At 40.4% G+C, this 17,394-nt stretch overlaps 1 protein-coding gene across 5 annotated transcripts in view; it reads right to left on the reverse strand.

The window, feature by feature from the left end:
- GJA5 (gap junction protein alpha 5) overlaps positions 1-17,394 on the reverse strand; it is a 98,634-nt gene that overhangs the window by 7,330 nt on the left and 73,910 nt on the right. For 2 of the 5 annotated variants that reach the window (XM_072644608.1, XM_072644607.1), the window contains exon 2: positions 266-393. The exons of 2 other annotated variants lie outside the window; for them this stretch is intronic. The gene's annotated coding sequence lies outside the window, so the exon portion shown is untranslated. Of the gene's footprint in view, positions 1-265; positions 394-1,083; positions 2,022-17,394 lie in introns of those variants that run through there. One more of the 5 variants, XM_072644610.1, reaches the window with a different exon arrangement.

Genomic DNA, 17,394 nt, shown 5'->3' on the forward strand with positions numbered 1-17,394 from the left:
ACAGTTGAGAAAACTGAAGCAGCAGGTGTTACTTGATTGGACTTGGACTCAGATTCTCCTGCCTGACTCCAGGCCCTGCACTCTATCCATTGCACCACCTTGATCCCTTATAAGGAAGCAGAAGGTAATTTGGTTCTTTAGTTAAACTGATGTAGAGAATTTTTGTTGAAATTTTCCCCTCTAATGCAAAACAATAGCTCCTTATAATTTAGTCTTAGAGAATTGCCCAGGGGACCGAGTGGCTAAGCAACTTGCTGATGTTTACCTGGACAGATTGGTCAGGAGAGGACTCGAACCTAGGTCTTCCTAATACCAGGGTCCACTTCTTGCATGCTATGCCTTACTGTAGGTGTACTTGTAGAATGGAATTCATCACCTTCTAGGAGTTTATTGCTTAAAGAAAAGCAAAATGAGACAACTTCATTTGTCAGGTGGGTAGACTGAGGATTAGAAAAATGAATTGATTTCTCATGAGTCATACATTTAGTTAGTAAGAGAACTCAGAAAAAACAGATCATAGGATGCAAGAACACTGGATTCAAAATGGGAAAGGAATCATGTCAGACATCACTTTGTTAGAGGCTCATTGAACTGAGAGTCGGAAAGGACCTTCTGGATCACATGTTCTGATCTCTTCCTTTTACTTCTCATGAATAAACTGAGGCCTAGAAATGTGCAATGGCTTGTCCAGTGTCAGAAAAGCAGAAGGAAAAAGCAGAGATTCTACCACTAGTTTTGACTTCCAATCCCGTTTTCTTTCCCCATATCCTATATCCTTCCTTCTGGTTGCTGAGCAAAACTGTCATTAGGGGGAACTTCAAAGCCATTATACTCTACTGAGGACAAAGAGGGTAGCTCCCGATCAGACCCCAGTGGTCCATAGAGAGTTCAGGAAAATCACTTCCAAAGCTGATTGACTTAACTGCTTTCTGTTCAATGGGAGGCAGTCCATTATTTTTAAAGCATTTGAGCTGAAAGAAGCTTTTTGCAGGGAAAAGAATGATTCTGCCTGAAGCAGCAGCCTATGCCTACTGCTTTTTTTCAACCTCTTATAATTGTCTATAAATACCATAGCATCTCTACCTCAGAAACAGCCTTTTCCTCATCACATTCACGTAAAGCAGCCATCTGATTCCACCACTGGCCTCAGCACCAGCTACTGGATGGGCTGGTAGCTCCAGTTCATCAATTTTTCATCAGTCAGTCGTGAAGGTCTATTGTTAACCAACAGCAGGGAGATGACTGTGGCAGGAAGTGGAGTGTGAATGACTCCAGTGTTTGAAAAATAAAATCACAGGGCTTAATCATATAATAATAACTTGGAATCCTAGAGACTGAATGCTTCACATCTCTGCCCTCTCTAGCTGCCAAAATGATTTTCCTAAAGTCTGACCATGTCACTCCCTTCCTCAATTAATTCCTCTGGCTCCCTATTACCTCTCATATTAAATATCTGTTTGACCCTTAAAGTCATTCATGACTTCATCCCAACCCCCCTTTTCTCTTTTGTTCCACATTATTCCCCTTTACAAACATTATGGTCCACCCCAACTGGTTCATAACTCTTTACACATAACAGTCCATCTCCTGGACTTGTGCCTTTCCACCAGCTCTGTCCCTCCAATGTACTCTCTCCTTACCTCTGTTATTTAGAATCCTGAATTTCCTTCAAGCTCAAACATCATTTTCTACAGGAAAGCCTTCCTGATTCCTTGAGTTGGTAGTGCATACACCCCAACAATGACTTTGCATTCTTTTAATCTAACTGTAATGGGGTAGAGATGGAGGGTGGAGAGACTGATAAATGAGGTTCCAGTCCTGGGAGGCTGCACACAGGGATGATGCTTGCTATCAACCATTTGCAAAATGCTTTAAAAATATTATCTCATATGACCCCCTCCCCACAATAACCCTGAGAGACGGGTACTATTATTATCCCTAGTTTACAGATAAGGAAACTGAGGCAGAGAGAGCTTAAGAGACCTGCTCAGTCACATGGCTGTTAAGTGTTTGAAGCTGGATTTGAACTCAGGTCTTCCTGACTCCAGATCCAACACTCTATCCACTGTGACACCTAACCACCTCTTTATTAAAGCAACAATGACAACAACTTTTGCTCCTTACCTGTAGGTCTTGGGTCAAGACCTAGGACACAGATGTGGTGTATTTAAAAGGATATTATGAGCCAGGATAGAACTGGGGTCCAGTTTTGTCTCAGATCCTCGCTAGCTATGTGACAATAGGCAGATCTCTTAACCACTCTCCATCTGGGATTCCTAAATTGTAGAGTAGGAATAAGAAGACCTCTCTTATTCATGTAGCCCTCAGTGGCTGCTGCCACCCATTCAAAGAGTTCATGGGAAACGTCAAGTGGTAGCTAGCCATCAGCTGGTTCTCATTAGCCGGATCCGGCCTGTAGCAGAGCTTGGCTTTCCTGGGGAGCGATGCTTTGCTTCTTAAAAAGCACTAGCCAGGTACCTCGCGACCTCCCCCCACGCTTCCGTGGCAGGGCTTATCAGGGACCCGCACCCCAGACGCTCCTGTGGACTTTCTTGCTCTCAGACTGTGGTCAACTAATGAATGTCCCCAACCCAGCGGTAGATAATGGCTAAAAATATTATCGCCCCTAGGGCTATTTGCATTTTAATAGAGGATTCTTGAATAATAACAATAATGCTAATAGCTGAGCACTTTTAAAAATGATTTCCTGAAAACAGAGTGTGAGATCAGCCGTGCAAATAGAATCTTCCTCATTTTACCTCCAGTCATCAGCACTCTCCTGCCTGCTAGGTGTCTCTACCTGGATGTGCCACAGGAATCTCAAATTTACTATGTCCAAAATGGCATTCTTACATATGCCCCTGAAACCATTCTTCATCTAAACATTCCTATTTCTCTGGAGGATACCACTATCCTTCTGTTCATCCGAGTTCTCAACCATAGGATTGTGATAAGAAGGATCCCAAATTTGGAGCCAGAATCCAATTTCTTCATTTGACATAAGAGGATCCTGAGATCTAGAAACGTTAAGTGATTTGCCCCAGGTCACACGGATAATAAAGGAACCGAGATAAGACTCAAACTCAAGTCTTCAAAGTCTTGTGGATGCTACCTCCACAACATCCCTTACAGCCTATTATGATTTACAAAGTGCTTTCCCCCAAACAACCTCATAAAATCGACAGTCCAAGTACTGTTTATCTCTATTATATATACAAGGAAACTGAGGCTGAGAGATTGTGACTAGGCAGTACACAACTGAGTGGTGGAATTGAGATTTGAGTCCAGATCCCAAAGGATAACTAGATGGTACAGTGGATAAAGGACGTGGAGTCAGGAAGACATTTTCCTGAGTTCAAATCTAGCCTCAAACACTAGCTATGTGACCCTGGGCAAGTCATTTAACCCTTTTTGCCTCAATTTCCTCAATTATAAAATGAACTGGAGAAGGAAATGGCAAACCACTCCTGTATCTTTGCCAAGAAAACTTAGACACGAGAGAAAGAGTCCTGATTTTTCTACTGTATCCTGGAGTTATAGATCTTTAGTGATGGAATTTCAGGTACTATGATAGGGTGGGGAGACAGCTGGATAAGGTATCTAACTCACTCTTAGAACTTTCTGTGGGCCTTGTGAGGCTATTCATACCAACAACTGCCTGGGTCTCCTGATCACTTATAGCTTGGGGGTACAAATTCAGGCAAGCAAACCAGTCTCTAGCCTCAAAGAGTTTATATTCTAATAGAAGCTAGAAGGGGATTTAGGGAAGAGAAAGGGTAATGAGAAAATCACAAAGGAATCTGGAGAGAAACTAGGTTTGAGTGGGGTGAAGCATAGCTGGGCCCTTTCCTAAAATGATGATCCTGGGGAGGGAATCATCAACAAGGAGAGGAAAGTCCCAGGGAAGCAATAAGACTGGTGAAGAAGGAAGAGGGTTTCAGAAAGAACCCAGGCTGGGGCCCTTCCTAAAATGGTGGGGAAGGGAGAATTTCTTGGAATATTTCAGTATCCCTGACCCTCCTAGTTCAAATTTCCTTTGCAGTTCCTATTCCACACCTATCTTGAGTTACCTAGGGCCAAGGTTGATAGTGGTTCCACTTGGTGTTCTGACAGATTCTTAGCTGCACTTGAGGGCTGTGGTGGGAAGAAAGCGGGAAGGGTCATGAAATTTCTCCCTGCCAGCTGTCAGAGGGATTTGTCCTGTTTAGCCTGCTGCAGAGAGTAGAGATAAGAACCCCCAAGGTTTGCAGAACCAAAAGAAAATGTTCCCCTCTAGTTAGAAGCCTAGTGGGTCAGCAAGTTGCTGGCTTCCCAGGCACTAGCTAAAGCTCCTAGGAGAAAGTGGGGATGAGAAAGACCAGCTCCAGGAGGCCAACAGAAAGCCAAGGGGCTGTTGATCCGTGATGGTGCTGGCTCTCCGGCAGCTAGAGGAACAAAGGCTGTGTCTGCAGGTCTTGTGGCATAGAAGTGGCAGGGTCCGGAAGAATTCCCAGATTAAAAATTCTCCTGGCAAGCTAATCATCTAAAAGACAGAGCTTCCTGGGGAGGATGGGAAGCAGCATTTAGGAGAATCACAGGAGATGAGAAAGCTGTGGCTGGAGGCAGTATGCTGCTGACAGCCTTCTGCTCCACACCTGAAAACATGGTGGCCCAGAAGGAATCAGCCCAAATGATGCTCTTCTGGGAAAGATGGAGTGGATGATAGCAGACATCCCCATAAATAGCTGTCAAAGAAGTGGATGAACTAGTGTCAAAGAGACCTGAGTTCAAGTCCTATCTCTGACATGTATTTCTTGTATGCCTCTGGGTAAATGATTTATCCTCTGAGATGTGGCATCCTCTAGGCCTGACACAAGAGTCAGTAGAGTAAAGGCAGTCTGCTATAAGGTAGCTATGTGTTACAATGGATAGAGCACCAGGCGTGGAGTCAGGAAGACTCATATTTCTGAGTCCAAATCTGACCTCAGACCCTTACTGTGTGACCCTGGGCGAGTCACTTAGTTCTTTGCCTCAGTTTCCTCATCTGTAAATGAGCTGGAGAAGGATATAGAGAGCCACTCTAGTATCTTTGCCAAGAAAAATCCAAGTGAGGTCGCGAAAAGTCAGACACAACTGGACAACATCCATATGGTGAAATTTCAAAACAACAGATCTTGAGTTCAAATTCACTTGCTATGTGTGTGACTTTTAAAAGGTAGCTTCAACTTTCTGAGCTACAATTATTCATAAAACGAGTAACAATAATCTCTTCTAGACTCCTTTCCCCACCATTGCTGCAAAGATCAAATTAAATGAGGCAGAAGAATGAAAGAATGCTGGGTTTGAGGAAAAGCTGGCTTTGAATACTGACTTTGCTATTTACTGTCCATGAGACACTGGGCAAGAATCTTAACCTGTCTGACCCTCAGTATTCCTTTTTGTAAAATAAAGAGGTTGTATTTGATGAGCTCTAAGGATCCTTCTAGGACTATTATCCTGAAATATATGCAAAGTGTTTTGTTATTATAGTATACTAGGGTAGATAAATTTAGCCTGTTATTAATTTTGTTATCATTATTGGAAGAGTGCAAGGAAGGCTTTCATGCATTTGTTACTTGAAATTGAAATTTTATTATTAGAGCTTTATTACTTGGGTTTAAGGCAATACCCTTCAGTGATTTAATAGAAAGCTCACTGGACCAAGAGTCAGGAGATCATGTGTCTTCTCTCAGTTGGGTCCCTAACTAGCGGTGTGATGTTGAACAAGTAACATGACACCCCTCTGCTACTGGTTTCTCAACTCTCTAGTAAGAAGGGGTAAAATTAAAATCCCCATAAGTCCCTTCCAGGGTTAACAATGGATCATTCTATGTCCTCTTTTGTCTGGACCTTCAAATTCCTTGATAATGGAACTTTCTCATTGGAAACTTAGAGAGTTGTCAAGGACCCAGAGTCACAGTTAATATGTGTCAGAGACTAGACTTGAACTCAAGTCTTCTCAGCTCTAAAGCCAGCTTTCTGTTGATTAAGCCACAGATCCAGAACAAAATGCAAATTCCCCTAGGAGGGGGTCATACAGTATACAGTTTTCAGTTAATGTGAGGGCAAGCAAAGTAGGATCTTTTTACTCTTTTTATTTATACCAAGAAGAATAATGCCTCTGAATAATGTGATTAATCCTGCCCACTGTTGGGCCTGCCCATGGAAGGAAGTTTGATTACAGAAGTTGTTTTGTAGGAGGGTCCCAAGTACCTTTTGTTTTTTCTACTGAGGCACTGGATCAGAGGGTCATGCCCTCTGATTCTGAAAAGTATATAAACACTCTCCGGGTGAGGTTTTACTTTGGGGCTTGGAACTTGGACTGGAAGTGTTTGTTTGACCAGAGGAAGACTCTGGGAAGGTGATAAGGAGCCCTGATCTTGGAAATCCAGATGTTGGTGCTTCTCTCTCTGGCAACTATGTAGGTGTGCAATGGTCAGACAGTTGGATCGGTTTGTTGAATTGGAATGTATGTATTGATTATGGACAGACCAAGGAAGCCATGTCTGTTGATCTTTGATTTCTCTGTATTTTCTCTGAAGTTCAGGGTGCTGACTTTTTCGCCTGAACTAAGTGAATGATACATGTGCTTGATTAATGTGATTATTAACCCCTCAAAAGTTTGCTTTTACTTTTAGAGAAGCAAATTTAGAGAACCTGTAATAGTAGGTCCCCCCGTGTATGTTGGGCTGCTTACTGATATGGTTATTAACCTCAAAGGACAGTGGAGTGAGCATTGAACTTGGAATCCAAAGACCAGAGTTCAAGTAAAAGAACTTCCATGTATATGCTACATAATCCCGATCAGGCCCCTCTCTGGGCTTCAGTTTCTTTCTCCATAGTATTTTTACTACCTCTTACAGCACCCTCTCCAAGGCCAACTTCTCACTCCAATTGTTGGGTTAGTTCCCTGAAAGATGACCACTGATTCTTCCTAAGGTTTGATGGGGTTTCTAGTACTGAAAATCACAAGCCCCCACTGGTGTGCCTCCCAACTGATTATCAGTCAGACTTAATTAATATTTAGAAAGGGTATTGACTAAGCAAGTATAACATGGACAATTGTTATAAAAAGTCTTCTAAAAAATGAGGGTGTACTCTCCCCTTTCACAGATAAGGTCCCTGAAGAGATGAGCTTATACCTCACAGTAAAATCAAAGTGAGGCAAAAGTGTAGGAAACCTGCATAACAAAGGGGTCACTTGCAGCTCTTCATTACCGGAAAAACTTTTCTCCCTTCATCTAGTACAAAACCTTCATTTTTCAGAGAAAGAAGGAAACATACATTTATTAAGCACCTATCATGTACTAAGCACCATGCTAAGTGCTTTACAAATATTATCTCAGTGTACCCTCACAATCAACCCTGGGAGGTAGGTTTTATTATTATCCCTATTTTGCAGTTGAGGAAACCTAGGTAGGCAAAGGTAAATGACTTGCCCAGAGTCATACATGTAGTAAAGTATCTGAAGCCAGATTTGAGCTAAGGTCTCCCTGATTTGGGGGCAGCTAAGTGGAGCAGTGGGCCTGAAGTACAGAAGACTTATCTTCCTGAGTTCAAATCTGGCCACAGGCATTTACTGTGTGACTCTGGGCAAGTCACTTAAGTCTGTTGGCCTCAGTTCTTTATCTGTAAAATGAGCTAAAGAAAGAAATGACAAACCACTGCAGTACCTTTGCCAAGAAAACCCCAAATAGGGTCATGAAGAGTTGGACATGACTGACATGACTTCCTGATTCCAGGCCCAGTTACCACAGAATCACCATTTTCCAAGAAATTGATGCTCACAGCCCTGCCTTAGATGGATGGTAAATAACAGAACTGGAATTTGAACTCAAATTCTCCAAATAAATACTTTTTTCCACTGTATCACACAGTGCTTTGGACATAGTAGAGATTTAATAAGTGTTTCCATATCATTCTGAAGGAAAATCTTTACTGCCTTTCCTAAGGGGTCTATCCTTATCCCTGTTCCAAGGGCATGCTGGCAAATGTTTAACAACCAGCTCTCCTAAAATAAAAGAAAATGTACAAATGACTTCCAAGTTTAATCAGCATTACTAATGTTTTCCCCACCACTTTCTTAAGTCTAGACAATCAACAAAAGAATAAATAAATGTTGATTTGTAGGATTTACCAATTTCCAAGATGTAAATAAATTGAATGATGTCTCTAGAGAGCCAGCTAGAGCTGGCTCCAGCACAGCCCTGTGCCTGTTCTGTTTGACACTTTTATAAAAGAAGAGTTAAAGCAAAGATAGCAGGTTTTAAAATTAAACAATGGCACAAAGCTGGACAGGATTGTTTACACAATGGAATCTGAAAGTTCTTGACAAGCTAGAAAATGGCCCAATCAAATAAAGTAAAATTTCAAAGGAAAAAAAGGTAAAGACCCATTTTGGTTAAAAAAAAAAACCAACTACATAATGTACATAAAATCAGGAAATATTCATGTGAGAAAGCTCTGCAGGTTTTAAAAGTCAGGGATTGACTGGATTCTGGGGAGAATTTGACTTCTTGTGTAAGACATTTTCGTGAACCACTAGGAACTTTAACTGTTAAAAAGAGAGGGGAAGGAAGAAAGGAAAGAAGGAAGGAAAGAAGGAAGGAAGGAAGGAAGGAAGGAAGGAAGGAAGGAAGGAAGGAAGGAAGGAAGGAAGGAAGGAAGGAAGGAAGGAAGGAAAGAAGGAAGGAAGGAAGGAAGGAAAGAAGGAAGGAAGGAAGGAAGGAAGGAAGGAAGGAAGGAAGGAAGGAAGGAAGGAAGGAAGGAAGGAAAGAAGGAAGGAAGGGAAACATCAGTACGGGCTGAAGTTAAACTTTTTCTAAAGCCTCATTTGGTCCTCTATCAACTATGCCAGCCTGCTTTTCAGGAAGGAAGTGGGGGATTCTTTATTAATTGACTTTGCAACAGCACCCACATACATAGATAACAACACGATCCTCACAGTAAAGTTGAGAAGCAGCGTTATCCCTATTTTACAGGTGAAAAGAACTGAGACTCACAAAAGGTAATGACTTTTCTAAAATGTCATTGTTTGTAATGCTAAGACAATGACTAAAACCCAGTTCTTTCGACACCAAATCCAGTGCTATTTTCAGTATATTATCTCTAGTAGGGCAGTAGGGATGAAACATAGCACTGGGCACACAGTTGATTCATTTATTGATTTCATTTATTCAACAAATATTTATTATCTGAGTGCCTCCTAAGTCTAAAGCACTTTGGAGGATATAAGGCTGAATAAAACCTTTCCTACCCTTAGGAAACTCAAAGTCTAGTTAAAATAAAGAAAGGAAGGAACAAAAGGAAGGAAGAAGGAAGGAAAGAAAGAGAAAGGAAGAAAGAAAAACAACTTGGTGACTGATTACTGAGGTAGGCAACCAGTCTGCCTCCACAATGTAGAGGGGACTCCAGGTTATTAGACTCTGCTTTTTCCTTTCTAAGAGTAATTAACTTTCCCTTTCCTTAGCTGGTGAAGGGTCCTTCTCCTTAACACTCCAAATGTGGAAAATTGTGGAGAGTTCACCAAAAAGGAAAAGTGAGTGAGAAGATAAGGAATTTAAATGGTCTGTCAACTCTTCTGTACCCACACATTCTTTAACACCTCCAGAAGATAGCATATCAAGGCTGCCACACATACACACACACACACACACACACACACACACACACACACACACACACACAGAGCTGCCAGCCTTGAGGGAAGATATTTTAGCAGAAAGACAGAGAGAAGGCAAGAAGAAAGGGAAGAATAGGGTGAGACAGCAGGAAGGAAAGTGAGAATATGAAAGTATGAGGAAGAGACAGAAAAGAAAGAAAAACAGTGAAAAGAAAAGGAAGAACAAAGAATAAAAGATGAAATACAGAAGAGTGTAACCTCTTCATGGGGTGCCTTGCAGTGACCTCTATAGTGTAGTAACCTCTTCTACAGAACATGGGCCACTCACTCTCTGGACTGGCTTGCTTTGCCCAGTCTTCCTTGGGGTTCCCAGAGAAGGACTACCATCATGCAGCTACATTTTAAACTCTCTTGGGGTACAAGGGTAACCCTGTTGTGAGGGTAATACAATCTTTCTAATCATTACTTTAGCAACTGAGCTTTTACCAGTGTGTTTTCCCTCCAATACAAAAGTTCATTCACAATGATGACATCATTCTTTGTTCAACATAAAACGTTTACTTAATAATAAAGTAAAATCAACAAGAGTTGATGTATCATTTACTTAATATAAAGCAGTGCAGGAAAAATTAATACACTGTTGTCAGCCTATAAATCTGGGTCACACTCTCCCACCCATGGAAACGTTATCCATAGGAGAAAGTAGGCATATATGTATAGAAACCTAGCAGGGAATTGCATGAGTGAAGATAATTCAGGTGCTCAAGATAATTCATGATTATAGACATCCAGGGTTCCTTCATAAACAGTCTATACCAGACAAAGGTGCTTCTCTGATAAATGTTGATCTTTTGTTTTATTATAATGATAAGCAGTTCCCTTAAGCCAGCAAACTGAAAAGCTCCATAGGTTGGTCCTCTGGGCAATATAAACCAGACAAACCAACTCACTGATTTTATATTAACCAACTGGCTCCTGTATCTGCAAAGCAGAGATTATAGCAAAACCCCTTGGGCTGACTATCTGGACAATGCAGATGAGCCCAGTTTGTTCTCTACTCCACAGAATGTTGTTTATTGTCCAATTGATTTCAAGTCTATCCAAGCCCTTGAAAAGCCTTTTCCCTCTTCTCCTCCTCCATATCAAACCAGAGATGGCAGTAGAAAGGAACCAGCACCTCTGAGAGGCTTCATCTCATGCTTTCTAACCTGCTCCTTCCATCTTTTCGTTTGCTGGTTTTTCAACATAGTTGAGGGGCTCAAATCAGGTTCCTTTAGTGACTCATCTATTTTGTATTAATTATAAAAGCAACAATCTTTATTTAATCATCCTGTAGCTTCTAAACAATTACTTGATTTACCACTTTACCAGTTTTAACTTCACAAACTCTAAAAACAGTTACAAGCAAATGAGCAGAGGGACCACAATGTCCTGTAGTCTCAGGCATTTCTCTGTCTTCAAACATATCCTGTCACTTCTCTCTTCAGTCTTCCTAGCAATCTGTTCAATAGAAAAGTAGGTAGGGGGGTTTTCATACTTAAATAATATTCATTTTTTCATAAACAAAAGTTCTTTTTTCCTACTCTTTTCCCCATCCAAATTGCTTACATATAAAAGAGTAATACTTTATATTGTCACCATTTGATTGGTATTTTTCTACATGCTAAAACTTATTTTCTGCCACCCAAGTCCATTCCATGCCTCTTGCAGTTGCCAAATATCTCATATTCAAAATGTAATGCTTTACAAGGGGAAGGAAAGTGGGAAAGGGAAGAAAGGTTGGATAGAGGGAGAAAATCAAAGGATAAAGAAAAACAGAAAGCAGCAGAAGAAAGGAGAAGCAAGAGGAAACATAAAAAGAGAAAGGAGAGAAAAACGTAAAAAGGAAAAGAGAGGAAAAGGGAGAAAAGGAAAATAGATTAAAAATAGAGAAGTGAATTTCAGATTATTTCAAACTTTTCTGAAGAAGTAAAATGAGCAGAACCACAAAAATAATTTATACAATTACAAGATTGTAAAGACAAAGAGTTTAAAAAGACTTAAAAACTCTGATCAATACAATAAGCAACCATGATTCCGGGGAGAGGGGGGGACCAATGATAAAGTATTTTACTTACTTTCTAACAGAGAGGTGATGGATTCAAGATGCAGAGTGAGACAAGTACTTCTAAACATGATTAGTGCGGAATTTGTTTTGCTTAACTATTCATATTTGTTATAAGGATCTTGTTTTTTTATTTCTTTTTTAAAAGTAGGAGAGGAAATTGAAGCAGAAATGCTGGTTAATTGAAAAAAAAAATTTTTAATTATCTGGAGGTCATTAGTCACTAATCTCCTGTCCTCTACAAGTTTCACATTCAATGTTCAGTCCGTCATTTCTTATGAGTTTCTCAGAAAGAATAAAAAGAATTCCTGCCAAAGGATGTGATATTTGCCATGGCTGCCAAGAAGCCTTACTCCTAACTCACTTAAGATCCCAGAAATCCTACCTAGAATAAATAAGAAATATTTACAGCAGTGGAATGTCTTAGAAACCCAGGAAGGAAGTTATTAGGGATGATTCTTCATCAGAGGAGAGGGAAGCTGGTTGGAGGAAGGCTGTGGGGGTAGGGAAGATTCTTATTAGTTCTGGAAGCAGGAAATAGGAAAGACCTTTCATCTTTGATTCCCTGACTTGCACCCAGATGCAGTCAAAAGGAGCCCCAAATTGCTACCATCTGACAGCTGCTCAAATGTGAAACGGTCCAGAGACAGGTGTAATTGATCACATTGCTACTCTTCAGGAATTCCCCTCAATCTTTGTTGAGATGCCAGAGACACATGGAAGTCTTTTTGATGACAGTATCCATTCCCTTCCCTCTGGGCATGGCACCATGTTTGGGTCTTTATCACTTTTCACCAGGACTATTGCTTCTCCAATCCAGTCTCTCCCTTCTCCAGTGTATTTTCAACATAACTTCCAAATGGATATTCCTAAAATACAGGTCTAATCATCTCACTCTCCCACTCAAAAAACTTCCATGGCTCCCCATTATTGTTAGGATAAATTTAAACAGCTGTCTGGTATTTTAAGCTCTTCACAATGACTCATCCGTCTTTCCATGATAATTAAGCATCCCTTCACATATGTTATGCCTTAGCTAATTTGGCCTCCTTGGTGCTGTTCCCTGTTAATAACATTCTCCCTCTCAAATCCATGCTTTGAATAAGCTGCTCCCACAGTTGAAATCTTCTTCATTCTCTTCTCTGCATTTAAATAGGCCCTTCTACATGCCAGGCACTGTGCTTTACAAATATTATCCCATGTAAGACTCACAACAACTCTGTGAGGTGGGTGCTGTTATTATCCTCATTTTACAATTGAGGAATATGAGATAAACAAAAGTTAAGTGACTTGCCCAAGGTCACAAGCTAGGAAATGTCTGAGGCAGGATTTGAACTCAGGTCTATTGTGACTCCAGGTTCAGTTCTTTTTGCCACCTAGGTGCCTCTTGGAAACCTTGGCTGTCTTCAAGACCCAACTCAAATATCAAGAAATCTTTTCAGAGAGCCCCATCATTAGTTTCTTCTCCACTGCCCCCATCACCATATACTTACTTTGTATATGTCCTATATTTATTTATCTATGAACATGTAGTATCAAGCAGATTTTTGGTTCCTTCAGCACAGAGTCTATTCTACTTTTTTTATGTATCTGCAAAGTCTAGTGGGGAAGAGATTGGACCTGTGATTTCATTGATAAAGGGAACTCCCAGGTGAGAAAACTCCCTGGACCAATGCAGGTCAGCACCTTTTATGGAAATTATAATCTTAATAAATTGGCTAGAGCACAGAGAGGTTAAGTGATTTGCCCAGTATATGTTATCAGGAGTAGTGTTTGACCTCAGGTCTTCCTGACTTCAAGATTAACTCTCTGTGGATCATATCATGGCTTCCTCTACCTGGTACATAGTAGGCACTTAACGAATGTCTTGATTGGTTATTTGATGGTTGATCAAGCACCATGCTAGGTGCTGGAGATACAAAGACAAAAATGAAAATGTTGAAATTCTATTCTGGCAAAATTCCTCAAACCCTGGAGTTGTCTAAATTCCTATCTCTTCTTCAGTGGTATGATGATAAACCATAGTTTGATGATACAAAATTATCAATTGTAAATTTATCATTTACATTATAAACAAATTCAGTCTTCACCTCATTATTTACTGGATTCTGCTCTCTAGTATTGTATATCCTACTGGAGAAAAACAATATGTACAAAATACATAGACATAAAATTTGTATTTGGTGATTTTATGCAGAGCTGAGTAGTAGAACACTAGCCTGGGCACATGGATAAAGGCTTTGGCTAACACCTTAGTGGGAACTACAAAGGCACTCGTCTGGAATCCTCAAAATGAAGTTAGAATGGTATGTGAGATGGAGACAGAGGAACTATCCCTATGTACAAGGACCACGAAACTAGTGATTTATTAAATTTCTTTGTTATTGCTCCTCAGGGAGCTGGCCCTGTAACTTGAATAAAGCTAAAAATAAGATGCAAGTTTCTTATTTCCTAGTCCAGTGTTCCTCCATACATTAATCCCCGTTGTCCCTTTGTGGAACCTGGAATTCCAAAGGAAACAATTTCAAGCAGTCCTAGGATTAGTATGTACCAAAAGCCTGAGCTGCTCCTTCAACTCCACACACTACAATTCATTTTTTGGTAATCCTCTCCCCTTCTCACCTCAAAATGGAGGACCAATCTTAGGCTTGAATGATTTTTCTGACATTTTTAAGTCTCAAAATTAATGTATACAAACAAGCACCTCACATCTTGTGAGATTACCCAAAGGGTGGCTCTCTATCACTTCATGTTAAACAAATGACAAGTCTTTTAAGTGAAAGCCTACTATGTGCCATGGAGGAGCACCTACTATATGCCTAGTATTATGTGGGTGCCATGGAGGAAACATTAGAAATGCCAGATATGTTCCCTCTCTTCTAAAAGCTTCAAATTGAATTTTCTGTATTCCCAAGAAGAGGATAAACTCCTTAGAAGAAAGGGGTAGCATTTCTCTGTTATCTCCCAGTACTAGACATGCATATAACCATCTCAATAAGAGTTTGTTGAATGAATGAATGAGAAGCCCCATATGAGGAAGTCCCATTAAAGCTTCTAGATAGTCATGGAGAGAATTATATTCTTCTCTGGTTAGGAAGAAGCTTTATGAGATCCTGTCATTATTTCCTCCAGGGCAAGCCATATCAGTTCTTAAATTTCCAAATGAGAAAGGCTTAGATTTGGTATCTACAATCATTAAGAAAAGTGCTCCTTATTTTGGGATGGGGAGCAGTACTAAGTCTAGTTTTGTCTCTTCTCATCAAGTAGTTTGGGGGCCCATTTTATTTTGTCCAGTTCTGTAAGCAGTCACTGATTACATTCTACATGACTATGCTGAGTGCTTTGGAGACTACAAAGAAAACACAATTGCTCTTTGAAAAGAAATTCCAATCTTGTTGGAAAGATAGGATATACATGAATAAAACAGTTATACAATAACATGAAATCATATGTTAGCACAGCAGGGGAGGCAATACAGTTGAATCATGGGGGTTGGAGATCATAGATCAAAAGCTGGAAAGAAAGGACCTTAGAGATCAGCTCTTCCAATCACATCATTTTATATATGAGGAAACTGAGTCCTAGAGATGTTAAAAGACTTGTCCAAGGTAATGGTGCTAATAAGTAGCACAGCTGGCATTCAAATTTGAGTGCTCCTTCCGATGCTTCACATTACCTCAAGGAATATACGAGCCTTTCACCCATGTTAACAGAATTAGACTTGAGCTAACACCAAGACCCTAATAATGAAAGTATCAGCAGAAGGTAAGCAACCAGTTGGGAGATCACTCGGTAAGTCAGCAGTGGACTCAGTCTGAGGATCCAGTATTCATGGTGCCTTATGACAATTCTGATGGTTCAAGAGAGAAGGAATCCACTAGTTTTCCTTCTGCCTCAATTCACTTGGTAGGATGCACAGATACCACAGCTGCCTCAGTTCCCTTCTTCACTCTGTTTCCTGGCATCATTGGAGATCTCATCTAAATTTGCCAGAATTAGACTACAAATCCACTCAATAAAAACTGCATCAAAATTTGTACCCTGCTACAGGTTCTCAGTGGTATCTGGAAGATTTTTGGTTCTCAATAAAAATTATTATTCATAGAAATGTTGACAATGACAACAATGAGCTGGGACATTACTATAAATCTACTAACTATAAAGAGAAATTGAGTGGAAGGCAAGTTTATTGTGGATCTCCAAATAAGAGGGTTCATTCATTCATTCAACAAACACTTATTAAGTTTTTCCAGGGACTATGAAAGGTGCTGGGGCATAGAAAGACAAAAATAAAATTGTCCCTGCCAGCAGAAAGCTTATATTCTATTGGGAAGAAACAATCTCATTAACAGAAAACTAAATACAAACTGGATGCTGAGTAGCTACAAAGTAATTTCATTCATTTGTCAAGTAACTAAGAGATCACGGCCGGTTTCCTTTAGGAGGTGGCACTTTCATCTGACTTTTGAAAGATGGTTGGGATTCTATGAGGCACAAGTGAGAAAAGAGTGCAGAAAGGGAAAACAGACTGTGCCCAGGCATAGAGAGAAGAGATTGGCTGCCATGCATGAAAACTAGTAAATAAGCCAATTGGGTGATAATGTAGGGTTCATAAAAGACAGTAATATAAAATAAGCCTAGAAGGGTAGGCCAGAGACAGATGGCCAAAAGGCATTGAAAGCCCAACAGAGGAGTCTGTATTGTATCCTAAAGGCAAGAGAGAGCCATGGGAATTCCATGAGCTCGGCTGTGACATAGGTATGTGTTTTCAGAAACATAACTGGCAGTTGTGTGGAAGATGGATCAGAGTGGGGATTCACCTGAAGTGAGCAAACTAATTGGAAGGCTACTGTAATCACCCAAGAAATGGTAGCAATCTTGAACTCTGTGGGTGGTGGTCATGGGAGAGAACAGAAGAAACAGATGCAAGATTCCTTGTGAGAGTAGGCACTACAAGATGTGGCAACTGATTAGGCATGAAAGATTGAAGAACTAAGGATGACTCCAAGCTTGTAAATCTGAGTGACCAAAAGGATGAGGGTGCTCCTGACAGAAATAGGGAAACTAGTAAGAGGGTAAGGATTGGGAGGGAGAAATAATGAGTTCTATTTGGGATATTGAGAGTTTAAGGTGGTTACAGCATGTCTACTTGGTGATGTGGAACTGGAGTTCAGAGGAGAAACTGGGACTGCATATATGAATATGTGTGTCTACACAAAGACGAGGATTGGACCAATGGGAGCTGGTGAGATCATCAAAAGAGAAAGTGAAGACAAAGAAAAGAATAGGACCCAAAATAGGGCTTAGAGTATATCTACTCACACTAGAATGGTCCATGGATAATGATCAAACAAAGGAGACCAAGAAGCATCCAGAAAAGCTGGAGGAAAACCAGGAAAGAGCAATGTCATGAAAACCCAGGGATAAGTGTCTAGAGGAAGTGATGATTGACAGTGTAAATGCTTCAGAGAGATTAAGGAGGATGAAGACTAAGAAAGGGCATGGGATTTGGCAATTAAGAGACCATTGATTCAGATTGAGACTTTTTTTTTGATACAACCAATGCAAAAATTTGTTTTGCTTAATTATACATGCTTATAACTGGGGTTTTGTTTTTCTTGCTTTATCAAGGGGAGGGGTCAATAGGAGG

The sequence above is a fragment of the Notamacropus eugenii genome, chromosome 2, assembly GCF_028372415.1.
Source record: "Notamacropus eugenii isolate mMacEug1 chromosome 2, mMacEug1.pri_v2, whole genome shotgun sequence".
Classification (NCBI taxonomy): Eukaryota; Metazoa; Chordata; class Mammalia; order Diprotodontia; family Macropodidae; genus Notamacropus; species Notamacropus eugenii.